At 42.2% G+C, this 27,672-nt stretch overlaps 1 long non-coding RNA gene across 1 annotated transcript; it reads left to right on the top strand.

Annotated features, from left to right (window-relative positions):
• The first annotated feature begins 1,912 nt into the window (after window positions 1–1,912).
• LOC144892633 (uncharacterized) lies at window positions 1,913–27,581 on the top strand. Its single transcript, XR_013623835.1, has 3 exons — window positions 1,913–2,016; window positions 18,219–18,296; window positions 25,944–27,581. It is a non-coding gene; the product is annotated as an uncharacterized LOC144892633 (long non-coding RNA).
• The last annotated feature ends 91 nt before the right edge of the window (window positions 27,582–27,672 follow it).

Here is a 27,672-nt window from a genome sequence, read left to right on the forward strand (position 1 = left end):
GGAGAGGAGAAGGTCATTGGTGATTTTGAGGAGAGCAGTTTCAGTACTGTGGTTGGACCGGAATCCGGATTGGAATGTTTCATACATGTTATTGGCAGAGAGATGATGTTTGAGTTGAGTGGCTACAGCGCGTTCCAAAACTTTTGACAGAAAGGGTAGGTTGGAGATGGGTCTGAAGTTGTTTAGGGTGTCAGGGTTTAGACCAGGTTTTTTTAGAATGGGGGTAACAGCAGTAATTTTGAGGGAAGGTGGGACGATGCCTGTAGACAGGGAGGAGTTTATTGTTGCAATGATAAGTGGAGAGAGAGCAGGGAGGGAGGCTTTGACAAAGCTGGAGGGGATGGGGTCAAGAGTGCAGGTGGCAGTTTTCATTCCTATGAGGAGTTCAGAGAGGTCAGTAGGGGAGATTGGGGAGAACCGAGACAGGGGATGGCAGGACAAGGGGGGGCAGGTGGTTGGAGGGGGAGCGGGTGCGGCGGTGGTCAAGCTGTTGTAGATGTTGTCAATTTTGCGTTGGAAGAAAGAGAGGAAGGAGATGCAGTTGTCTACTGTGAATGACTGGGTGGTGGTGTTCAGGGGGCGGAGGAGTTTGTTTATTGTCGAGAAGAGTGCTTTTGGGTTTCCGGAGCCAGAGTGGATAATTTGAGAGTAGTAGGCGGAGCGGGCGCGGGAGAGGGCATCTTTGTAGTGTTGTAGGTGGTCCTTGTAGGCTTGGGAGTGAACTGTGAGACCCGTTTTATTGCGGAGTCTTTCAAGTTGGCGAGCGCGAGTTTTCATCAGGTGGAGTTCAGGGGTAAACCAGGGAGCAGAATGGGTGAAAGAAACTGTTTTGGTTTTTACAGGCGCAAGCTGGTCAAGGCAGGAGGAGAGAGTGTGGTTGTAGTAGTCAGTGAGGTCGGAAGGGGTGTGGAGGTCAATGAAGGGAGAAGTGGACATTTTTTCAGAGAGGGTGGATGAGAATGAGGTAGGTGAAAGAGCGTTTAGCTTACGGAAGTTGATTGTGCGATAATGCCTTGGTGTTGGGGCGGGGATGTTGATGGTCAGAGTGATGGCTAAGTGGTCAGAGAGGGTGAGGTCGGAGCCAGGTCAGTCAGTCAGTCAGTCAGTCAGTCAGTCAGGAAGAAGTTTTAACTGCTCCAATCGTCCAGGAATTTGCCCACAGAACTCAGAAGTCATATTTTTGCATCCCTGACCCACAAAAAGATTGTCAACGATCATGTGCTTTGTGTTTGAAAAACCTAGGAACAATCAAATTCAACATCAAAATGTACACTCATTCAAAATATCGTGTTGTTTGCAAAGACCACTTCGTGCTATCAGCATTTGTATTTGATCAACAAGCTCACTACCTGGGAAACAAGCCTCGGAAATGGCTGAAGCACGATCCCGTACCGACACTTACTTGAAGCCACGCCCAACATCTTCTTTGTTGATTTGAGGCCACGCCCAAGCCATGTGACCAAAGGTCAGAGCTGGTCTTCAAACAGTTATCTATATTACGAGAATGCGAGCAGAGCATACCTGTCGCTTTTTTGACAGACATGTTTCTTGACGGACCTGTTTTTCTTGACGACGGAGTCGTCCTGTTTGATAAAAATTGCTACATTGGTTCACTGCATCTGTATCGACTCCGTACATCACGATAAACTTGACCAACATGTGCGACTATTTCATCAGTTTATGAAGTGCCATCAGGTCTATTTTATTGGACGTCATCGTTGGGGCTTCGTTTGTCATGTGCCCCGAGGGCAGTTTATATTCTCATAAGATAGCTTTGGACTGGGAGATTGATCGGCTATATTACGGAAATGCAAACCGCCCTCGGGGCACATGACAAACAATGGCACAATCAGATACCGACCAATTATAGACCTGAGGGCACTTAAATAAATGATGAAGTCTTCGCATACGGGGATCGAGTTTATCGCGATGTACGGACTCAATACAGATGCAGTGAAACAATATAGCAATTTTCGGCAAACAAGACAACTATTTGGTCTGTCAGCAAAGCGACAGGTAGGCTCTGCTAGCATTCTAGTAATATAGATAACTTATCAAAAAGTTATGGATGGATTTGAACGAAACTTGTTGGACAAGTGTGTGTGACAAGGTCAAGGAAGAATCGATTAAATTATGGTGAAGATCCGGATCCAGCTTGTAAAATTTAAAAAGTGATTCTTCACCATTGAGTGATATGGCCAACCAGGTGGAGGTATGCTCTCTACTGAGTGCCGTTGTAGTTTTGTTAGGCTGGTTAAAAAAAATTTCCTGTTTATCATCACTTTTTTTCAAAAAAGTGGGTAGGGAGGGAGGGTTTTTTGTTTTGTTTTTTTCCAGAGTTAAATTTTAATGGATTATTCAACGCACAATATGTTTTTTTCTTAAATATACTTCATCGGACATATATGATGAATCATGTTATGATTTCTAAACTAGTAAACCTTCGTATGTACATTGTACGCACTGATACGATTCAAATAAAATAATAAAGAAACCTATGTCACATTGAGTTCTGTTTACTTTTAATATTTGCTGATACATATAACAATGGTAGAACAAAACTTCGGCTTTTAAGAATAAATGTCCGGTTGCCATACATGTATCTATCAGCAGCTATTGCCATAGCATTCATACATATTTGACTAGAATTCCTCGCCACGAAATATCACTTCATGGTAGCGATACATGCATATTGAGCAGTTTGGCAGACATGGAAGAGGACATCAGCAGCTACTGCTATTGTAGCACTCATAGATGTATCTATCTATCAGCAGCTACTGCTATTATAGCACTCATAGATGTATCTATCTATCAGCAGCTACTGCTATTATAGCACTCATAGATGTATCTATCTATCAGCAGCTACTGCTATTATAGCACTCATAGATGTATCTATCTATCAGCAGCTACTGCTATTATAGCACTCATAGATGTATCTATCTATCAGCAGCTACTGCTATTATAGCACTCATAGATGTATCTATCTATCAGCAGCTACTGCTATTATAGCACTCATAGATGTATCTATCTATCTATCTATCAGCAGCTGGTGACTAGAGTTCCACATTCGCATTTATCCACCTATCAATCAGCAGCTACTGCTATTATAGCACTCATAGATGTATCTATCTATCTATCTATCAGCAGCTGGTGACTAGAGTTCCACATTCGCATTTATCCACCTATCAATCAGCAGCTACTGCTATTATAGCACTCATACATGTTGAGTAGGGTTCAACACCAAGAGAATGGTTAGTTGCCGTTTATTCATGTATCTATCATCACCTACTACTACATGTAGTGTAGCGCTCGTTTAATTTTTGACTAGAAATCCACAGCAATAATGATCACGTAAGGCTCTCCCGTTTGCCGATGATATTTGGCTTCTCCTTCAGAATACCAACTACTTATTGAACTTCCGAGTGGGCCTCTTCTCGGCAGTACGACTCTTACTGCGACTACTGCATATAGGATATGACTCATCTGTGGTACCTCAGCTCCTCAACACAGGGAACGGATTTTACTGACTTTGCGAGCAAAAAAATATATATTTTTTTTTTAGGGGCGGACGACTTTTATGGGGTGGGCGGCGATGATAAACAGGATTTTTTTTTTAGCCAGCCTTAATGCAACATAATTGATGTCCGCAAAGTAAATTTAGAGGTAGGGAGACAAAAGTAAATGACGAAGGGCAGAGAAATGCAACAAGTAGATAAAATGTGAAAAGATGAAAGTCAAAAGTGATGGAAATACAGATATAACTGGAACAATGAGACTGTCGCCAGTATGCCTCCGCATAGTCCCACAACGGGTACATGCCATCACTCTGCATATGTATGGGTAGTGGATCATGTTTGTGAAGTTTCGTGTTGATTGGATAAGGTTCGTTTTTCTATCCAAGATGGCTGCCAAACCACGTGACCTATGACATCATTTACAAACTATATGCAACAGTGCTGTAAGATGATATTTGTAAAATTTTGCATCGATAGAGTTAGTGGTTTCAGAGATATAATTATTTAATATTTTCCTTCAATCCAAAATGGCTGCCAAACCATGTGACCTATGATGTCATAAATTTAGTAATTCAATACAAATGGGTCATAGATCATGTGCATGCAATTTCAGATTTTTAGGAGAAGGAATTCGATTAAAACATTTTTGGTTGGTATACCACTTCACCTATGATATCACTATCATGCTTTTGTTCCCCATTGGGAGTACTTGACAATGTACTCAGTTTCAATTTTTTCCATTCAGCGGTTTCTGAGAAATAATTTTTTAATTATTTCCTTTTAATCCAAGATGGCTGCCATACCACGTGACCTATGACATCACAATTATCATAAAAAAACATTCTGCAGAGGTGTCACTCCTACGCTGAAAGTTTCGTCTCAATCGGGCATGTGGTTGCTGAGAAAAACGAGGTTTAGCCCAGACGGACGGACGGAAGGACGGACGGATGGACAACCCGAAAACATAATGCCTCCGGTGACTTTGTCAACAGATGCATAAAAACAATAAAAAAAGGTATATATAATGAACATGAGGAACGAGTGAAGATTAAATAAATAATTATAAGGATTACATTTTGTGGGCTATGTAAAACTGTTAGTTACTCTTCAAAACCACATTCTTTAGTTGAACTTAGAGCCGAGATCAAAAATGCAATTCATGAAATTACTCAGCAGCAACTGGAGAATGTTTTCAACAAGTTGGAAAATCAGATTGAAAGATGGATTACGAAAGATGGCGGTTATGTTGAAGCCTAAGAGATTGAACTGAATTGAGTAAAAAGGTTATGAATTGTGCTTTCATGCACTATTGGTAGTTTGTTTCTATCATGTGCACATCAAATGATAGAAAAGTTAAAAGTTACACAAGGACTTAAACTTTAAAAATTCTCGTATCTGGATCTTGGATCTTGGACCGGATCTTTACCAAAATCTAATCATTTCGTCCCCCTCACCAGAACTCCTTCATGAGTCATTGTGATGGTATCATCATGGCGTCCGTCCAGATTGGAGAATTTAATTAATCATCCTCATAGAACTCCAAACCGCTAAAATTAATGATGATGCTCCTTGGTTGTGACAGGTGGGTGGAAGACAGTGTGTCCATGTGACAGATGGCACATGAGGTGTTCATCCTCAGCCTGTCAAAGCCTTCAAATTCATTGGTATCTCCTATGATGAAGCTGAGATTCTGGACCTATTACTTTCACATTGCAGACAGGTCAGTAGTCTCTCTCTGTCTTCCACTGCCTCCTTTCCAGTCTTGTACCTTCTGCTCTTCTGTGCTCTATCTCCCCCAGATTTATTCAGGGCACATGCAGTTTGTCAATAACCCACTTCTGAAAATTCCAGAATCTAGGCTCACTGTTCACCTCCACTCATCGATTCCTCTTTTCTCTTTCCTGTGGAACTTACCCCCTCAGTCTGTTCAATACCATTCTTCCCCGAGTCCTTCTAGACATCTGTTGCCACCGTCGCAGGTCACCCCCAATGCATCCCCATGATCTTTTTTTACTGCCGTTATCCCCCTCAAGCCCACCTCTTTCTGTGTTTCCAGGTTATCAGATGTTACCAGGTGTCCTCCTGCTCCCTCACCCTCACCCTCATCTTCAGGTTTTTTTCTTGTTGAATTTCTGCTTCTTCCACAGTTTTCCTTTCCACTTCTGTAATTAAGAATTTGTAAGAGTTTGAATTCGAGTTTGTACAGCTTGTTTAACCCCCTGTGTTCTCCTTGCTCTCGTTCTACTCCATGTACTTTCTTCTTTCAGGTCTCCTATTTTATCCCTCCACCCTGCTATTGGTGTGTTCTCCCCCACACACCCTCTTTCCATTGTTGTTTTCATCCCATTATGTCCTGGCCCATTCTGTGTTCCGGCTATGCCACAGGCCCCGACTCTTCATACAAATCTAGAATGGCACTCGGGAGAGTGCATAGTCTCGCCTCGCGCACTCATTCTGAACAAAAATGCCATCATTAACTGAATACGCTACTATTATGGCCCATATACCCATATCATCCGTGCACCCAATTATGTCACAAATATTGAAATTATTCCTGGCTTTATTGATTAATTGATTGATTATTAGGTTATTTAATGACCATTTCTGTGCACATTAAGGCTAAATTGCATCAATGAAGATGAATATGAAATGACCGCATTGTTATGACGCTGCTTTCATCAACACATAGTGATTTGAAGTCATCGGTTCAGCTTTTTCAGAGACGGTTTTTAAAGGTTTTTCGCCTCAATCCAACATGGCTGCCACACGACGTCACTGATGACATCATCATTATCAAACTTTATTCCCCATGGGTAGTCATTCATATATATGATGTTTCGCTTCAACTCGGTCAGTGGTTTTAGAGAAAAATATGTTTTTTAAGGTTTTCGTTCAATCCAAGATGGCTGCCAAACCACGTGGCCAATGGTGTTTTAGTTATCACCTTTGTATCCCCATGGGGGAGTTGACGACATATGTCAAGTTTCATTTTTTTTCATTTTGGTGTTTTTGAGATGTCCAATTTTTTCCCCTTTAAACCAATATGGCTGCCATACCATGTGACCTATGACGTCACAATTATGATAAAAACATTCTGCATGGGTGTCACTCCTATGCTTAACGTTCCACAATGATCGGTCAAACGGTTGCAGAGAAAGGTATTTTTAAAGCGAAAATATATAGACGTGGACACAGACGGACAGAAAAACAGACAGACACAGGCACGGGCGTTGCAATAGTCTCGCAACCTCTTCAGGGAAAGACTCAAAATACACTGATCATGAGTGATGTAATCTTGGATGGACAAGATTCAGTAACTATCAGACTGCCCTCACATATCTTCTCTCCAGATGTTCGGTAGAAACATTTCCTTATACAGCAATACCCCGTTTTACGCCATTTTGACCTACGTCAAATCCGACTTTACACCACTCTTCTAGAGTAAATTTCAGTTCAGCGAACGTCATTATGTGCGACTTTACGTCACTCCTACATCATAATAGGAGGACGTGAAAAAAATGTATTTTTCCTTAAAAATATATTTAAAATAAATAAAATGGTACATAAAAATTAACAATAAAAGAAACTAAAAAACAATTTAAAATACAATAAAAAGCACATTAAAAATATTTTTTTTAAATGTACATACAGTATACGTACGCGTAGCTGCTGGTTCTCATTCAAAACAAAGGCGACGCCATATGCATTTTGTCCTGTGCTGCGGTCGCGTGCTTGCTTTGCCTTTCGCTGTTATTTTTGTGATTATTCCTTTACTGTGTCTGTGTTAGCCATGGGTCCTAAGAAGGATAGTGCTAGTGTTTCCAAGCGTAATGTGGTTACGATGGAAGATAAGTTAAATCTGATTAAAAGGTATGAAAAAGGTGAAAAAGTGTCGGTGATAGCGCATGCCTTAGGGCTGCCACGGTCGACGGTATCGACCATCATTCATGATGGGGAACGTATTCTCGCATACGTCACTGAAAAAGCGCCGTCGGCGAAGACTACTGTCATGAATGTGAAGAGGGGTCAGATTTTCGACGAGATGGAGAGACTCCTTTCGTTGTGGATCGAACGCCAGACCCATGAACGCATACCAACGAGCCAGCTGCTAATACAGGAGAAGGCGAAGTCTTTGTTCCAGGATCTTCTGAAGAAGTACCCGGAGGATAAGGACACAACCTTCGTTGCAAGCTCTGGATGGTTTGCACGCTTTAAACGACGCTTCAGCTTGCACAACGTCAACATTCATGGTGAAGCCGCAGCTGCCGACACCGTAGCCGCCGAGGAATTTCCTGCCACATTGAAGAAGATCATTGAGGACAAGGGATTCTTGCCTGAGCAGATGTTCAACGTCGACGAAACGGGCCTTTTTTGGAAGAGGATGCCCGACAGATCCTTTATCTCGAAGGAGGAGAAGACCATGCCAGGCTACAAAGTCGCGAAGGAGCGGCTAACGCTATTGCTTGGGGGTAATTGCACCGGCAACTTCAAGCTGAAGCCGCTCTTGGTGTATCATGCGAACCCCCGGGCACTTAAGAACATCCCGAAAGCGTCTCTTCCCGTCATTTGGATGAATAATATGAAGGCATGGGTAACCGTCATAATTTTTGAAGAATGGTTCATCAATCATTTCATCCCGGCTGTCGAGAGCTATTGTCGAGAGAAGAAAATTCAATTTAAATTGCTGCTGATTTTGGACAATGCACCTGGCCATCCCACTAACCTTGGTGATTTCGACCCCAATGTGAAGGTGGTGTACTTGCCACCCAACACCACATCGCTCATCCAGCCTATGGACCAGGGTGTGATAGCGCTTTTTAAGCACTACTATCCCCGCCGCACTCTTCGTCAGGCTGTCGATGCAACGTTGGAGGAGGAAGGCATCAACATCCAGCAGTTTTGGGAAAACTATAACATCTACCAGGCAGTGCTTAACATCAATGCTGCATGGTTGGAGGTTACGCAGTCGGCGATGAATGGGGTGTGGAAGCGTTTGTGCCCCCACCTTGTTAATGATTTCACGGGGTTTGATGCGCCAGTCAAGGCTGTGTCTAAAAACTTGGTTTCCCTCAGCGCTTAACTGGAGATGGAGTTGGAGGAGGAGGATTTCGACGGTTTGATCGAGGCAGACAAGCAGCCTTTAATTAATGAGGACTTAATGGCGTTGAAGGAAGAGCACCGCGAAGAGGATGAGCTTCCAGAACCAGAGCCAAGGAAATTCACTGTAGCCGAAATGCAGAAAGGTTTTTATCACCTCTCCAAGTGTCTTGCAATATTTGAGGCACAAGACCCAAACGCCGAGCATTTCGCAAAAATCATGAATGGCACCAGCGACCTTTTTCTCCCGTATAGGACCATCTTAACAGAGAAGAAGAAGCGCACAATTCAAGGGACTTTGGATCAGTTCCTACTTAATGTCGAGAAATGCAAGGCCTCTACTAGTTTTGATGAGTCGCCGAAGAAGCCCCGCATATAGTGTTCATTACTCTTTAAAAATATGGCTAAAATGTGTTTTTTGTGTTCAGAAGAGACGCCAAGTTTAAGGTGAATAACATAATTTTATTAATTTTATTTATTATTCTTTACAAATTCATTTATTAATTGTGTTCATTACTCATTAGAAAATATGACTAAAATGTGTTTTTAGTGTTCTTTAAGGTTTAGCGATAGTTATATACTTTCGCGAGTTATTTACTCCAGTTTTACGGTGTTTGTCTTCATTTTAAGGCATTACGCCTGGTTTACGTCAAAAACCGAGTTACGTCACGGCTTATGGAACCAATTAATGACGTAGGCCGGGGTATTGCTGTAGTGGTAATTTCTTATCCAGACATTGCCCTGCCCCTTCATACATGACACATGGGGGGGGGGGGGGGGCGTTGGTTTCGCTTTTCAGAAAGCCCATGTCTCCAGCCACCACTTGACTAGCTGCCCATGCCCCATTTTTCTTTACTGGTTGGCTGAGTTATTTCTCTTCCTCGAGTCACTTCATGGTTTTGTCACGCAGCCAAAGGAACCTGGCACCAGGATCCTCCCTGATTATCCACTGCAGCTCTCCCCTAAGACGATTGTCCTTCACAGAGTCAGCAACATAAACCCACCATGCTTCATCTTGACGTAAAACCCTGTCCAAAGGTCCGGACAGTTCATTGGAATAAGCCCGAATAAACTTTTATCGTCCTGATGCCGGCAATAAAATCTTGCTAGCAGTTGCGACAGCCAGTTTCTCACCAAATATTTCTTGCAGATCTCAAAATTCTGGTCAAGAACCAATTCCATCAAAAAAGGGCTTCACCTTTACCTCAAACCTTGCTGCTCCCTCCAGGTGGCTCATTAATTTGATTGCAAGATTTGTTAAGTAAACCCTTTTTTAAGGTATACCCCCACTACACATACCTATTTTGTAGTAACATCTTGATGACAGAAGCATAGATATTATTAGAATCTTGACACAGAATTTCAAGACATCTGTTTTGAATATTTTCATATCATCACTTCGAAACCAGATGCCAACCAGATGCTCTTTGAGATGTGCCAGTAAGCTGATCAAGGCAATAGGGAACTGTGATATATCTACCTTTCTAAGGAGCTCATGTTAGACAAACTTGGAGGTTCACCAAAAGAACTGGACGATTCATCAGTCGACGAATTTGCTGAGGAGCTGCAGAGGATTTTATGGTCTGTAGTTTCTCCAATGAACTGAAGGTTGATTTTAAGAGGACAAAAAGTGCCAATAAATTTGTGTTCCTAGTAAAATACTGTACTTAAAAGGAAACATTGACTAAAAATACAAAAACAGGTATATGCAGATAATAGCAATTCTGCACAAGTAGTTTACATTTAATCCTTTTTCCAATAAAACACACACAAACACACATCGATGGACACACACGTACACACACGCACGGACACACACACACACACACACGTGTACACATACACACACACATGTACACGCACACACATCGATGGACACACATTGATAGACATGCACACAAACAAACACACACACACACACACACACACACACACACACACACACATTGATAGACATGCACACAAACAAACAAACACACGCATACACACACACACACACACACACACACACACACACACACATATGCACATACATGTACACTTAGATGTACCCACACACACAAAAACACACACGTACATACATGTGCACACACACATTCATGTACACTTACACGTACACACACACACGTACACACATGCAGACACACACACACACACACACACAGATACATGTACACTTACACGTACCCACACACACGTAGACACATGTACACACCCACACACACGTACACACATGTACATACACACACACATACACAAACACACGTACACAAACACACACACACGTATACACACACATGTACACACACATGTACACACACACGTGCACACACACATGCGTACACACATGTACACACACGTACACACACACACACACACACGTACGCACGTTCATGCTGGCCAACAAGCACGTACATTTACTTTTTATTTTGTATGAAGCATTAGCTGCAAAAATGGTCCGCAAAATGGCGCCGATGTACAGCGACTCGGCGTTACGTGCCCTGTTTATTTTATTCTTCTTATCTCTTTTTATTGTTCATTCTATCGGAATTGACACTTATGCGAGAGAAGAACTCATAGCGATTCGTTTCAGCCGTGATGAGAGTAGCAGAGAATCATTATCTGATCAGAATTCCATCGATAAGATTCATGCCGATCTAGGCCAAGAACCCAGGCGTCTGGATGCTCGAAAGGGGCGGCGGGGAGAAGGGATGGGATGGGGGGAGGGGTCGTCCTGGGGCACAGTGGGCTCGTCCTGAAAAGATTGTGTAAGCGACACCAAACGGCATCCACTGCCTATATCCTTCTAGCCAACAACGTTCTCTTCGCCATAAAGTGTTGACGAGCTCAATCGCCATATTAGTACGTGGCAGGACTGGAGACTGTTCAGACATCCTGGTGTTTCACACGTAAGGTGTGTGGTGTCCCAGACCCACGGATGGCAAGGTTGAACGGGTGTCCCCGTCTGCCAGCATTCCTCGGTGGACATTAAATATCCCATGTTGTCCTTCGTGAATAGGTAGGCAGTGACCTATGGCCGACACCCTGGCCAAATTCAAAATTCCCGCCAAAACCAACAAAGGGCCACGCCCCTAGCCAATGATGCTACCCCACAGCTTTGTTTTGAATAGGAATGAAGAAGAGGAGTAAACAAGAAGGAAGGTGGTAGAATGATGGTGAATGATTCATGGTGCACGGACGCCAAGGTGATTTCTCATGCCTGCACACCTGACACCACAGTTGGACGCTGAAGCCATTTTTATCTACCACGTGAATTTTCTTCCTTGATCTTAACTGCTGTTTATATACCTCAGGAAGTCAGTGCTGCATTCGCCATTAAACCAGTTTCGGATGTTATTATAGGCCTACAACACGAAAATGTTGATCCAGGTGCGCAATCTATCACGGCCGGAAATTTCCGAAATGACAAAGGACAAGCTGTTGGATCATTCCTACATGATGATCAAGTAACCATATCGTTCTCTACAGCGTGCCAAACGAGGTGAGTCCGACCACGACATGATCCATCTTGTCCCTGCACACTGCCAACAACTGAATCGACAGTTGCTCTGACGTCATCTTGGACTACAAAAGAGTCTGCCAGGAAATTTGCATCCCTGAGGAAAACCAAAACGATATGTTCCAACGAAAAACCTGGTTCGACAAATCAATTCGCAACAAACTCCATGCCTAGGAAGACGCGTTTAGATCAGGAAGTGATGTGGGGTACAAGAAAGCCAAGTACTAGCTATGCATGACCATTGGGGACGTCAAGCACAACTACCGGGAAAAACTAGAGGAGAACATCATGAGTACGGAAGCTAAAGAACGCTGGCAAGGTCTCCACAAGCTTTTGTGATCTCTAGAAATGACATTCAGTGTGTTCTAATGAACTTGAAGGTCAGGAAAGCGACTGGTCCTGATGTATCAGCCCCAGTCTGCCACCATCTTGTCCTGATGGCATCAGCCCTGGTCTGCTGCAGTCTTGTCCTGATGGTATCAGCCCTGGTCTGCTGCGGTCTTGCCCTGATGGCATCAGCCCCTGTCTGCTGCGGTCTTGTCCTGATGGTATCAGCCCTGGTCTGCTGCAGTCTTGTCCTGATGGTATCAGCCCTGGTCTGCTGCGGTCTTGTCCTGATGGTATCAGCCCCGGCCTGCTGCGGTCTTGTCCTGATGGTATCTGCTCTGGTCTGCTGCGGTCTTGTCCTGATGGCATCAGCCCTGGTCTGCTGCAGTCTTGTCCTGATGGCATCAGCCCTGGTCTGCTGCGGTCTTGTCCTGATGGTATCAGCCCTGGTCTGCTGCGGTCTTGTCTTGATGGTATCTGCCCTGGCCTGCTGCGGTCTTGTCCTGATGAACTGTCGCCCATTCTAACTTTACTTTTGAACTGGTCACTTCAGTGTTGTAAAATCCTCCATGTTTTGAAAAACTCCATAACTTTTGCCAAAGCATTTCCCAATGTGTTGCCTAAATGATTATAGACCAGTCACACTCACATCCATAATGATGTAATCTTTGGAACATCTAGTTTTACAATACCTGACAGTTATGTTTTCACCCCTATATGTCTGTTTGTGAACAGGATATCTCAAAAAGTTGTGGATGGATTTGACCTAAATTTGGTGGAGAGTTTGGGTGTGTGACACAGATAAAACAACAAAGAGCAATCCGAGATTGCAGACCCGTTTTTAAGGCTTTTGTGTAAAAACAAATATGGCGGCTGAACCACGTGACCGATGACGTCATTTTATTTCTCCACCAATTTATCCCTAGATGACGCTCAATAAATTTCATCTTGATCGGATGAAGTTTTGTACTTGTCGAATTATGACGTCATAATGGAGGCACCTATGACATCATCATTAACATATTTTATTCCACATGGAGAGGTCTTTGCAATGTGTATGTCTCAATTTTTTCTATGCAGCGCTTTCGGAGACATAGAGGTGCAAAGTTTTACGGTTTTTCCAAGCTGGCGCCCATACCACGTGATCAATGACGTCATAATTATTTTAAAATTACACAGGTGGAGTATAATTTCACCTATGGTGAAAATTTCCTGTCAATCGGACCAACGGTTGCAGTGAAAATCATATTTATTCTGTGCAGACAAACAAACAAACAGACAAACAGACGGGCTCAAATTCAATACCCTCTCCTCTGGCGTGGGTAATGATTCGATTTTGGTGATGATCCGGATCCGTATCTGATAATTTTTAAAGTGATTCTTCACCATTGGGAGATGGGGCCAAAAACGATACATAGCAGGATATCTCAAAAAGTTATGGATGGATTTGGACGAAACTTGGTGGACCGGTTGGGTGTCTGACAAGGACGATTCGAATCGATTTTTGGTGAAGATCTGAATATGGATTCGGATATGAGAATTATTTATTTTTAAGTGATTCTTCACCATTGGGAGATAGGGCCAAAAATGATACATAGCAGGATATCTCAAAAAGTTGTGGACGGATTTGGACGAAACTTGTTGGACAGGTTGTGTGTGTGACAAGGAATAAACGATTCGATTTTGGTGAAGATCTGAATGTGGATTCGGATATGAGAATATTCTTTTAAAGTGATTCTTCACCATTGAGTGATATTGTCAACCCAGGTGGAGGTATGCTCTCTACTGAGTGCCGTTCTAGTTTTCCCTGATTTTATATTGATTGTTTACTTTGATTGTCTACTTTGATTGTCTTGCATCATCTGATAGATCGCTGATGGTGAAATTTGCTGACGACACCACCGTTGTTGGCCTGATTCTCAACAGTGATGAAAGTGATCACCGTAATCGAGTCGAAAAACTTGCAGAATGGTGTTCTTTCAGCAATCTCAAACCCAACGTCGTAAACACATAGGAAACTAGAATGACACTTGGTAGAGAGCATACCTCTGCCAGGTTGAACAGTTTACATTTTGTATCCCACTGACAGTTCATATCTGAATCCGGACCTGGACCAACATCCAATCGCTTGTTCTTGTCACCTACCCAACTCTTCAACCTAGTTTTGTCATAATCCATCCATAACTTTTTGATATGTCATGCTATATATCGTTTTGGCATCGGGAGATCTGTGGGAGGGAGAGGGCTTGGGGGGAGGAGGCATGGGAAGGGGTTGGGGAGTGGGAGAGGTTAAAAAAAAAAACCCATGGACAAAGCTGGAACTTCCAGGAAAGAAGTCGGTATTTCAGAAAAGTGGATCTGGTGTGAATTAACGGGGGTAGAAAAGATCAAGGTTTTGGATGGGGGAAGATAAGAGATGGTGGTGAACAGCTGTTTTAAAGACCTGGAGGGAGGAGAGGGATTGAAGAGAGTGAGGGAGTTTGTTCCAGAGGCGGGAGTAAAGATGAATGAAAGAGTGAAGGTGAGCAGAGAGTCTTGATTTTGGCAGTTAACCATAAGAGGGTTGCAGGCGGATCTTGTGCGACCTGTAGGAATATTTGGGGGACAGAGCCTGCAAGAGGCTGCAGACTGCCAATCTGAGGGATGAGGAATGGAGTGGCAGAGAGTGGAGTCATCAGCAAAGAGATAGAGAGGATTTTCCAGAGAGTCGGAGAGATCATTGATGAAGACCAGAAAAAGCACAGGGCCCAGAACACTGCCTTGGGGAACTCCAGCCAGAACAGGAAGGGGAGATGAGAGAAATACATTTAGGGCCACACATCGACTATGACCAGAGAGGAAGTCTGCAAGCCATGCGTTGAGATTTCCATGGATACCATAGGAGGAGAGTTTGGTGAGCAGAGCGGGGTGCCAGACCGTATCGAAGGCACATGATATGTCAAGGGAGATTAAGCCATCACCAGGCTGATTCCACCATCATTGGCAACTCTGAATGTTCTCAGTATGTTGAAACAGATCAGTGGGAGGGAGGGGGTATGGGATGGTTGTGAGTATTGTGGGGGTGATGTTGATGGGGGATTGTGAGCGGTCTCGCCTGTATGTGACACCAGGATGACAGTTTATAGCTGCATCCACATTTGAACACAGGCTAGACAATTCAGAGGCGAGTCTGCATACCTGTACGCTAACCCACCAGCCCAAACAAGCAAACCGGTTATCCCAACAACAGGTGTCATTGCATCACCTTCAAGTATTTTTCAAATCCACTTTTGAAATGACCATCTAATGTGAGCATATGGATTCTCAGCTTAAGCTACATCTGAAGGACATTGCATTTTGTGATGCAATGCCTCACATGCCAAGCAACATTCTGAGAGTTCACAGTCGGGCCTAAAAATCAAACTTATCAGATAGCTCATCCTGATTGGAAATGTTGAAGGATGTACTTGTAATAAAATTAAACTGCAAGAAGGCTCTGTATTTTCATTTGAACTTGTATTTCAGAAGGCAGGTGAAATTGACACCGTTAATAAAAGAAGTGGTCAAGGTAGAAAGCCAAAACTCTAAGTAATATTAAGTGTCTCGAGGCGTTCTGGACATTATACATGGCAGTTGATTCGACATCTTGCCAACAAGATGCTGTCAATTTGGATGTGAATGCTACGTTGACAACAGTATGTTGTCATGTTGTCATGTCAGACAACAGTATGTTCAACATTGACATGTTCGTATGAAATGGTTTAAATTGGCTCCTTGAAAACTGCTGTTGAAAAGAGGTAACCAAACCAAAATATTGAAATGGGCAATAGACCACATTGGGAACAAAGCTGGAAATATATGCTCTTTACAGATAAATCCAAGTACAAATTGTTCAATATAAAATCATTACAGTTGGGTTCATGGTGGAGAGGAGAATGGTATCATAGTGAAGAATGGTGGAAGATCATTCGAGGTTTGGGTCTACATCTCAGAGGATCACTTGTTGGCGATCTACACAAAGTTGATGGCACCCTGGCTACCGACAAATGCAGTCTGATTTGAATCCACCCTTCCCTCCAGAACTTGACTGATTGGTCGGAAATTCATCTTGCAGACAGAATATCGGTTTGTCCAGTTAGTGTGCTCACTTAAAGCTGATGATGCTGGTTACTCAGATTCAAATCCCACACTCTGTCCACAGGCATTGCTAACTAATGTTCTTGTAATTCATGTTAAAACAAACTAATATTTACTAATATATTTGGCCTGCTGCACAGAATTTATGCACAAGCTTTACTATGAGCCTCAGATTAATGTAAAAATATAATGCAAAGCAGAGAGAAAATGTGGCACAATGATATATTGATGGTAAAAAGATGCCGAAGGATACTCAAAACCATGGTCTTGTCTGCACAAAGTACATGTTGGACTGTTATTGAGACTTCCCAGGGAAGACAAGATTAGTATCTAGGTGGGAAAACAATTTGCTTTTGTTATTACATATAATAGTGGTGATGACAATGATGCACTTAAATTCCTACAATTATGATTTTTTAAAAAGTTATCTTTAAATAGGCTTTGAGGCCTAAAAGCTCGACCGCAACCGTGTCTGGTGGAATCACAAGAATATAGCCCCATATTTTCTCTATAAATCACGTAAATAAATTAAATCATGAACATATTGATCGAAATGTCCCAATATATTATCATATCACAATATGTATGTCTATAGCATAAAATATTCCACTGAAAGTGATCTTTAAACAATTTTTATATTTCAGCATTTTGTCCATTCTTGTGTTTACTTTTGCTCATACTTCTTGTCTGGGAGTTGATAGTTTGTTCTTCAAGGCATTTTACCACAAGATTTAGCTTTTTTGAAAATACCCCTCCACTCTGTTGCACAAATGTGAATTCTTATTTATTTTTTACTTACCCTTGTACAGAATATGGAAAAAATAAACAGCTCAAACTGCATAATCAAAATACATGCAATAAATCCTCGTAATTGTTATCTGTGTTGCTGAACACAACAGCATCACCCTTTAATAAGCCTTTCTGGTACCTTTTCTATACTTTGATTTTATTTTCTGCTTTAGGAAGTGGAACAGGAAGCAATTTTATCCAAGTTATTTTCTCCTATTAAAATGTCAGAAATTCAATCGTTTGATTTGAATAATTTGTTAAAATATCAGAAATTTAATAATTTGATTATTTTGCATCATTTCAATCTTATGCTCTTCAACAAGTCTTGTTTTTTTATTGGAAATACAAAAATATTATCATAAGTACTTGTAGCAGAATTAATTTAATTGACTAAGCTGGAATTGTGATGTGCTGTGAACAAAAAAAACAAAAAACAGTAGGATGTATAATTTTTCAAACGTGTGATGATTTTTCAATGTGTGGGCAAGCAAGTAAATGAATATGAGAATGATATCCGAGCAAGAATCCAAGTCAAATACCAAATAAAGTTACCAATGAGCAGATAAGAAAATCATGAAAGGAAGTATGTAAGCTGTTAGCAAACACATCCAAAACATTACTCGCAGTAAAAATTCCCACGAGTGTTTCAGGCAGGCGAAAGAAGTTGATTACAGTTGGCAAATGCATACACCAGGTCACATGTTGTGATAATTTCCTCAAAAAAAGTGAGGAAAAATGCCAAATGGCACATTTTGTTCTGGTTAGCACTCTGGGATAATGAAGTTACCTTGTTCTTCAGTGCCATCATAGGCTGCAACATCATCGCCATGTTTCTTGGCGTTCACTCCTGGCAGGTTGGGGGAGGAGACGAGAGGAAAAAGAAAAAAGAAAAAAAGACAAGAAGAAAAAGAGGAAGAGGCCAAAAATGTCAGGTATTGCGACAAAACAGCAAAAAAAATTGTTTTCAGCAAAATCCATGATGTAGAACTGAGAAAAGTTGCTCAGTAAAAATGTTGTTTTTCCAAAAAAAAATTTTTTTTTACCTCTTCGTCATCATTTTTGTCCCCACAACAATTTCCAAAAAAAAAATATTGTTTGCAATTGGTGTTCGTTTACCAAAGTTTGGTAAATGAAAAAAATACCCTGCAACCAAAATAGAGGATTGACAAGATAAAAAAGGCTTTCCAGGGAGGATTGTGGCAAGTTTCTAAATGACTGGACGATGATAAATATTGCAAATGAATGACGTGCATTGCTGCAATAAAATGCTCTTTTTTTGTTTTAATCCTCTCCTTGCTTTTGCAGCTAATTAGCATAGATATTCGGTCTCAGTATAAGTTATATCATTGGCAAATGGAGGAGAAAACTGTCTAAAATATGCCCCTAATGCTAAAATCACCCCCGGAAGGTCCGCTGCTATCTGTTTCTCCGTGTCTTAGTCAAATCTTTATAGACTAGATTCTATGGATTTTCCGAGGCTAGTTGTTTTCATGAACTGCTATTCATGAGAATGAAAAATGCTATGCCAAAGCAATGTTAATTTAATGGTAGGATGTTAATGTTAATTTAATAAGGGTGTTTAAATAATAATACTGAGTGAATGAAAAACAGGCTCCAGGACCCTTATTAGATGAAAGGGGATCATTTCGGGCTGGAACTTTCAATCAGTGCAGGCCAATACAAGAGAGTGCCATTTGAGCTAATCAGATACTACATAAAGATAAGTAAAATGAGACTGAGTTAATGGGACGTGAATAAAGTACAGGTGTGAGGGCCAAATGGCTCTTCCTGTGTTTAAATTTCCTTGCACAAGCTTGTACATCATAGAAGGTTACACATATGCTCAGAAGGATTAATGTTTGGGCTTCTTATTGGCAAATCCATAACTTACTTTTGTGTCCTCTAATTTGTTTCCTTTTCAATTAAAATTATGGTAGTTTGACATAAAGGATTACCTTGCGCACCCGAGTGAACCTCAGCCAATGGAACCAGCAAAACATTTCACCAAATGACCCAAGATTATGTCAAGGTATTGTTGAATTGTAAACCTTTAAGTGCCAGCTCAAGATAACCCACAAGTAAAATGAGACTGATGCAACCCCCAATGGGCCACCCCATCAAGCGTGAACATAAAAACAAGGCATTTTGACTCGACATCATACCCACATATAAAAGGGAAAGGTACAACATTGCCAATAGGCTTATCACTACCCAGTGACTTTGGCCTAAATAATGTAGAAAATCCAAAAATAACCAAATACCAGGATATGAAAAACAAAGTCAAAGAACCTGGAATGTTGGGACTGCTGACATTGCGGCAGTGATAGTTGGAGCAATGGGAGTAATAAAACAGAGCCTCTCTGAAATTTTAAAAACGATACCAGGAAATATTACAACGAATGAACTACAATTTGGAGGCTGCCCTTGATTCATTGCCAATCCTAAAAAGAGTCGTTGGAACAAAGATATGAGAACAGCAAAACATCACAACTCGGTCTTCAAAACGTGGTCCTACAATAAAGAAGGTGGATACATTGAACTCTGGGAAGACTCCATTCCACCTTCTGAAACCAGCAAAAGGGAATTACAAACAGCATGAGGTCCACACAAAACAATACATGATGCACTCGAAAAACAATCACACTCAAAGGTATTGCATTGGACAAACATTGCCAAGAAACATTATGCCAATGTCATGCCCTTTCGCTCAAAAACTTTCACAGCACAGTAATTTTTCCATCAATCTTGTAAAGCACAAATTATTCAGCTGCAAGAAAAGATTAGTTCTCTCAATTATGATAGGCATTGGCAAACTGAATTTTAAAAAGTAACTTTTAAATGAGCTAAAGATGTATTCCTTATACTTGGAGTGAATCACTTACAGCAGTTAGATACGTCCAAAAGTTTTGTTTCAAGGTTGGAAACTGCCTTGAAAAATTACATGGAAATGTTCCTCTTCCCAATGGAAGGATCCTTATTGACCATGCAGATATTTTTGATGTAAAGATCCTCGCTTGCCATTGAAGGATCCATACTGTTTATGCGTAAATTAAACAAACGATGAAGAACTTGTTTTCTCATCGATACTCACCAGGACATATATACAGTGCGTTCAGAAAGTATTCACACCCCTTGACTTTTTCACATTTTGTTGTGTTTAATGCCTGAATTAAAAATGGATTAAATGGAGATATTTTGTCACTGATCTACACATAATACCCCATAATGTTAAAGTGAAAACATGTTTTTAGAAATTTTTTACAAATTGATTGAAAATTAAATACTGAAATATGGAAGTTACATAAGCATTCAGCCCCCTGAGTCAATACTTTGTACAAGTGTCTTTGGTAGCGATTACAGCTTCAAGTCTTGTTTGGCTTCTTGGTAATGTTTGTTTGTTTCAGTTTGGTTTGTATCAGCTTTGCACATCTGGATTTGGGGAGTTTCTCCTATTCTTCCTTGCAGATTTGCTCAAGCTCTGTCAAGTTGTAGTGGGAACCATGGTGAACAGCAATCTTCAAGTCTTTCCACAGATTCTCAATGGGATTCAAGTCTGGGCTTTGGCTGGGCCACTCAAGGACTTTTACATTCTTGTTCTGAAGCCATTCCAGTGTTGTTTTGGCTGTATGCTTGGGGTCATTGTCCTATTTGAATGTAAATCTTCACCACAGTCTATGGTCTTTTGCACTCTGAAGCAGGTTCTCATCAAGGATTTGTCTGTATTTGGCTCCATTCATTGTCCCCTTTATCCTTACAAATCTCCCAGTCTCTCCTGAAAAGCATCCCCATAGCATGATGCTGCCACCCCGATGCTTCACAGTAGGGCTTGCGTAAGATGGGTGATGAGCTGTGCTTTGTTTCCGCCAGACGTAGCGCTTTGCATTCAGGCCAAAGTGTTCAATTTTCGTCTCATCAGACCACAGAATATTTTACCTCATGCTCTGAGTGTTTCACTTGCCTTTATACAATCTCCAGGTGTGCTGTCATGTGCCTTTTTCTCAGGAGTGGCTTCCGTCTAGCCACTCTCCCATAAAGCCTAGATTTGTGAAGTGCTGCAGAGACTGTTGTCATTCTAGCAGGTTCTCCCATCTCATCCAAGGAACTCTGTAGTTCTGTCAGAGTGGTCATTGGGTTCTTGGTCACCTCCCTGACCAAGGTCCTTCTTGCCAGGTTGGTCAGTTTGATCGGACGGCCATCTCTAGGAAGAGTCTTGGTAGTTGCATATTTTTTCCATTTCCTAATGATGGAGTTCACTGTGCTCTTGGGAACTTTTAGCACTCTAGAAATTATTTTATACCCCCATCCCCAGATCTATGCCTCCTCACAATTATATCTCGGAGTTTTACGGCCAGGTCCTTGGACTTTATGGGAGAGTTTCTGCTCTGACATGCACGCAACTGTGGGACCTTATATAGAAAGGTGTGTTTCTTTCTAAATCATGTCCAATCAATTGAATTGGCCACAGGTGGACTCCAATCAAGTTGTGGAGACATCTCAAGGATGATCAAAGAAAATTGGATGCACCTGAGCTCAATTTGGAGTGTCACAGCAAAGGGGTTGAATACTGTCGTGTGGTTGGCTCAGTTAACACCGAGAGTCACCACGGATGGAATATCGAGCTTAATGAGGCGTTTCCAATTCAATGGCGGTTGATACGCGAGGCGGAATGAACTATGCCGACTTACCTTCACGGCCGCAGGCGTCTTCAACCTGAAATCAATAAATCAAACCAAAACGGGGTTTTGAATAGAAAGGGAAAATAATACAAGGGTTTATTCAAAATAAATATCGGAACAGGGAAACGCGATGATAAAACTAAATCCTAAGTTGGGATGTCCCCACACCAGACTTCAGAAATGAAACAAAGGCAGAATTAATCAAATAAACCGTCGTGTGGTGAAATGTGGTGCGTCTTATCTCAATCAGTAGTCTGCAGTCGTCAAGGATGGTCCGGCTCCTAGCGCAGTCGTCCGACCGTGGCTCCGGTCAGCGGGAAGTAGGCCTCGTTCCGCCCCTGCACGCGCTCCACCAGACCCACGGATGCCGCTGCACACCAAGCCTCGTGTCCCCGCGCGATCGTTCGCGAGGTTCGTGCATGAATCTGGGTAAGAGAATTGTCGGCGTGCCAACGTCCTTCCAATTCCAACGAGCGAGGGTCCAAACGGGACGATATCCAACACAAGAGAGGGTCCAGCGCAAAAGGAACAGTCAAGGGAAGGCAAGAGACAATGGGAAGAGCTCTGGGCAGGAAGGAACCAGGAACAAGAAGGCCAAGGGAAGAAGAGAGACAAAATGCCGGCGAGCGAGCGGTTTTACTCGTGGTCTTCTGACATCACTCACGCTTCTCCTCTAACCAGTGCCTCGCTTCTCACCTTCCCGAAACTTCTCACCGCGTTGGTGTCTTCTCATTGGCCGAGCGCTTGGTGCCCTGCTCCTTGTTCGCCCTCCCCCCCCTGTCAATCAAGCTCCCTTGGGCGTGGCTCTCAGCCTGCCTGGCACGATGTTCGTCTTCCATGGTGTACCACTGCGTGGCCGCTGCCTGCTTGTCTTTCCGGTCAGTTCTTTCGTGCACTAAGGGCACGAAAGTGGAGCACTGAGGGCCTATCTAAGTGTCTATATGAGTGCGTTGCCATAAGGGACAAAGGGTAGATCATAGGTTTCACGTACAATGGAGTCTTATCCTTATCCCCTAGAACTATTTAACACTCGAACATCCTTGTATGATCACAGGTACACACTTACCCGGACAAACCGCCTAAACACAGAACTTATTGCAGGTGAGGTTCCAGGTTATCACGACAGCTGGACACCTACCTATGCAGATCTACCTAAATCTAGATATTCCCCGAACACAAATTCATAACAATACTTATTGACTCAAGATATTTCAGCTTTTCATTTTTAATTAATCTGTAAAAGATTTATCTTCTAAAAATCCACTTTGACATTATGGGGTACTAGCAACGGTACCCGTCCTATGGGCGGCGGGGCTTCAATTGGGAGGCCCAAATGAAAAGGCTAAATATCAGAAATTGAAGGCTTTTTTTCTTTGAAACGATTTATATAAACATCCGTTAAATCTCAATCGGTGCAGCCGTTTGTGCGGCACCCGGGAAAATAACGTAATACGGGAGCAAGTATCAGCAGGATGTGGCAGTGTGGGAGTCCACGTTTCTGATCCTCCTTCATGCCGAAGTAGCCCACCACTTCTCCAAGCATTCCGCTCTTCAGATCCGCCATGACAGATTTAAGCTTGATACTGAAGCCTGGTGTTGGCTTAGCGGTTAGGGTGCCGGCTTGGGATCCTGGGTTCGAATCCCAGTCGATCGCTGAATTAACACCAGGGGGGTTGACTCAGCCTGTCATCCTTCCGAGGTCGGCAAATTGAGTACCAGCTTGCTGGGATGAATGATCACGGTGTGTACCCCGATTTAGAATCGGTACACCGTATCCCTGCGCATCGTAAGAGCGTGACCAAGGGTTGGCGTCAGGAAGGGCATCCGGCCATAAAAACATTGCCTCAAACAGGGAACCATGATTGTCATGGGGCCCGCAAGGCTAACCCCCGCTCTAGTGGGGAAAATGGCCTTAAAACGATCATTCATTCATTCATTCACTGAAGACGCGTACAGTTAGTACTCCCGATGTCGTATGTACTCCCGAAACGTGTTTCCTTCATTGTAAAAACTACCAAATCAACAGTTAAAAGGATTTTGAGCCGATAGCTGTTACGGCCTTGGCAAGATCGATGGAGACCGATCTGTTAGCGTATACACTGCCCAAATAGCTATGTGGAACTCTCTCATGTAGAGATTAAACTCACGTCATTTGAACTTTGGCCAAGGTCATTATTTACTGTTAATGATGTTTATATACGAATCGAAAAGAAGATAATTGGTTTTGGGTCGTCCTTTCCGCATATCTCGTGGGATTGTAAGTTGGAGAGATGGCCGTGATGGCGGGGAGGGGGATGGAATTCTCTCAAGCAGTGATTCAACCCGTATCCTTATAAAAGGTCTTTGTCCGAGGTCACCGAGTTCGATCGGTGCAGCTGTGCAGCCATCGGTGTAGCCGTTTGTGCGGCACCCGGGAACACAACATCGTCACAATGAAAACATCCTCACAATGAACGTTATGCGAATGCGAATGTTATGCGGGAGTCCAAACCTGAGAATGCTGGAGACCAAAGCTGAAATTGGGAAAACTAAATAGCCTATTTTTGTCCCCCGTCGCACCGCGGAGCGAAAGGAGGACTATAGTTTTCCCCTCCGTCCGTGTGTGCGTCCGTCCGTGCGTGCATCCGTTCGTCCGTGTGGGCATGTGTACGTGCGTGCGTAAGCGAAGGACCGAATTCTAATTTGGTGTGTGGGTGCAACCCACGTCAAAATCCAAGATGGCTGCCACCATGTATGTCTGAACCTCGTGAGCGGAATATCTTGAAAAATAAGCGAAGTACCAACTTCTAATCTGGTGTGTGGGTGTATCTAGACATAAGGAAGAAGGCTATTGAAAATTGGGTCGCCACGTCAAAATCCAAGATGGCCGCCACCATATATATGTCTGAACCTTGTGAGCGGAATATCTTGAAAAATAAATGAACTACTAACTTCTAATCTGGTGTCTGGGTGTATCTACGCATAAGGGAGAAGGCTATTGAAAATTGGGTCGCCACGTCAAAATCCAAGATGGCCGCCACCATATATATGTCTGAACCTTGTGAGCAAAATATCTTGAAAAATAAGCGAAGTACCAACTTCTAATTTGGTGTGTGGGTGTACCTAGGCATAAGGAAGAACGCTATTGAAAATTGGGTCGCCACGTCAAAATCCAAGATGGCCACCACCATATATATGTCTGAACCTTGTGAGCGGAATATCTTGAAAAATAAATTAACTACTAACTTCTAATCTGGTGTGTGGGTGTATCTACGCATAAGGGAGAACGCTATTGAAAATTGGGTCGCCACGTCAAAATCCCTGATGGCTGCCTTGCGTCTTCCACTTTGTCAACTCACATCACTTCACCGACGGGGGACCTAGGCGTAACGCTTGTACTCCTGGAGATCCCAGGATTATCCACCCAAAATATCGTTGCGATCGGTTCAGCAGTTTTTACGGTATCTTCGAACGGACAGACAGACGGACGGACATTTGGTGAATTACAGTAAGATTATGTGTAGATCAATGACAAAAACATCTCAATTTAATACATTTTAAATTTAGGCTGTAACACAATAAAATGTGAAAATGCCAAGGGGTGTGAATACTATATGAAGTTACTGTACATAATATAGGTATGCTTCTCATTTCCTTGTTGTCCAATATATCAGGTGAGCAGTGGCATATGCCAGTGAAGTGGTGCAGCTCTTGGGTCTTTTGCAAGGCAGAACCATTTAATTTCCCTGATCATTGCAGCACTGCGTAGATGTTAGGGTTAGGATACTCGAGCACAGCCACCATGTAGAAAGGAGCACTGTCACTGACAGACTTGGAATAGTGAGTGACTACTGAGAAACATACTGACAGGAAACTGCCCTTTTCCCTATAATCCAAGAAACTTCCCTGTTCCCAATAATCCAGGGAACTGCCCTGAGCTGCAGACGTGCTGTTGATCGTGATCCCCTTGCTGTTGATGCTGTTGATCTCTTGATTTGAGCTGCAGAAGACCGTGATCCTCAAAAAGGAGACCTTCACTTGAGTGAGAATTTGCATGAAATTTTGTTACTCTGTGCGGATTTCAAAATACTGTCAAAACTGTCTCCCGACCAGTGAAAGACTGCAATCTGCAATGTTGTTCTTAGTAATGAGTCATACTGTATTAGTGGTGCTATATCAATATTTGATAACATGGTTTGTATGAGTAATCATTGTCAAAATTTAAATACCAGCATATATCAATTTCCTCCTTTTACCAAGAAAATTCCTTTGGGTAATATTGATCAGCAATATTGGCTTGAGGAGTTGAAGTGAGGAGTTTGGTTGTGGTGTCTCATCTATTTCTTATATTCAATTCTTATATGATTAGAATGGCACTAGGTAGAGAGCATACCTCCGCCAGGCTGAACAGTTTACGTTTTGTATCCCACTGATAGGCCGGATCTATATAGATCCAGACATCAACCAAAATCTAATCAGCTTGTTATTGTTACCTAACCAACTCATCCACTAAGTTTTGTCAAAAGTCGTCTACAACTTTTTGAGATATCGTGCTATAAAACGTTTCAATGGTGAAGAATCACTTTAAGATATTGTAAAATTCTCGTATCCTGATCCGTATTCGGATTTTCACCAAAATCGAATCGATTTGTCCTTGTCACTCACCCAAGCTGAATACCAAGTTTGTACCAAATCCGTCCATAACCTTTTGATATCCCGTTTACAGACAGACAAACATACAGGCAGACAGACAATCATGACCTCCATCCACTTTCGGTGGCGGAGGTAAAAATAGATTTTATCTCGGCACGTAAATATTTTATCTTGATAAAATAGGTAAAATACCTCCACGAATATTGACATTGTATACTAAAAAAGTTATATAATCATATTTTTAGGAAGTGTAGCCGCTTCAATATTTGGCTGTGTCCATCCATCCATCCGAAATGAAGATGAAGAATCTTTGTAACCTACTGTGTTTAAATCTTAAAGGGTTCCAAAGGGTAAATGTAGAGGTTCTAAAGAGTTCTTCAAAAGGTTTCTAAAGGGAAATTCTACAGGGTTCTTCTAAAGGGTAATTCTAAAGGTTTCTAAAGGGTAAATCTACAGGGTTCTAAAGGGTAATTATACAGGGTTCTAAAGGGTGATTCTAAAGGGTAATTCTAAAGGTTTCTAAAGTGTAATTATACAGGGTTCGAAAGGGTAATTCTGAAGGGTTCTAAAGGGTGATTCTAAAGGGTTCGAAAGAGTAATTCTAAAGGGTAATTGTGAAGAGTTTTTCTCAAGGTCCTAAAGGGTCATTCCAAATGGTGATTTTAAAGGGTTTGAAAGGATAATTGTAAAGGGTAATTTAAAAAGTTAATTGCAAAGGGTAATTCTAATGGGTTTTAAAGGGTAATACTGAGGGTTTCTAAAGGGTAATTCTGAGAGTTTCTAAAGGGTAATTCTGAAGGGTTTCATTCATTTCTAGGCTTTGCCTATTTCTTATTAAAAATGCCAAACTCAACCACTTCTTTTGGACACTGGCATGATGTTTTTGTTCAATAAAAGTCAAAAATTGTCTGTTATGTGTTTTCCTTTATCTGTGTGAAGGGGACCAGGCAAAGCTGTCCTTTGATGAGTGTTGCATTATCTCTCTACTGAGGCCCAGCTA

Source organism: Myxine glutinosa, chromosome 1 (genome assembly GCF_964187855.1).
Source record: "Myxine glutinosa chromosome 1, kmMyxGlut1.1, whole genome shotgun sequence".
In the NCBI taxonomy this organism is placed as follows: domain Eukaryota; kingdom Metazoa; phylum Chordata; class Myxini; order Myxiniformes; family Myxinidae; genus Myxine; species Myxine glutinosa.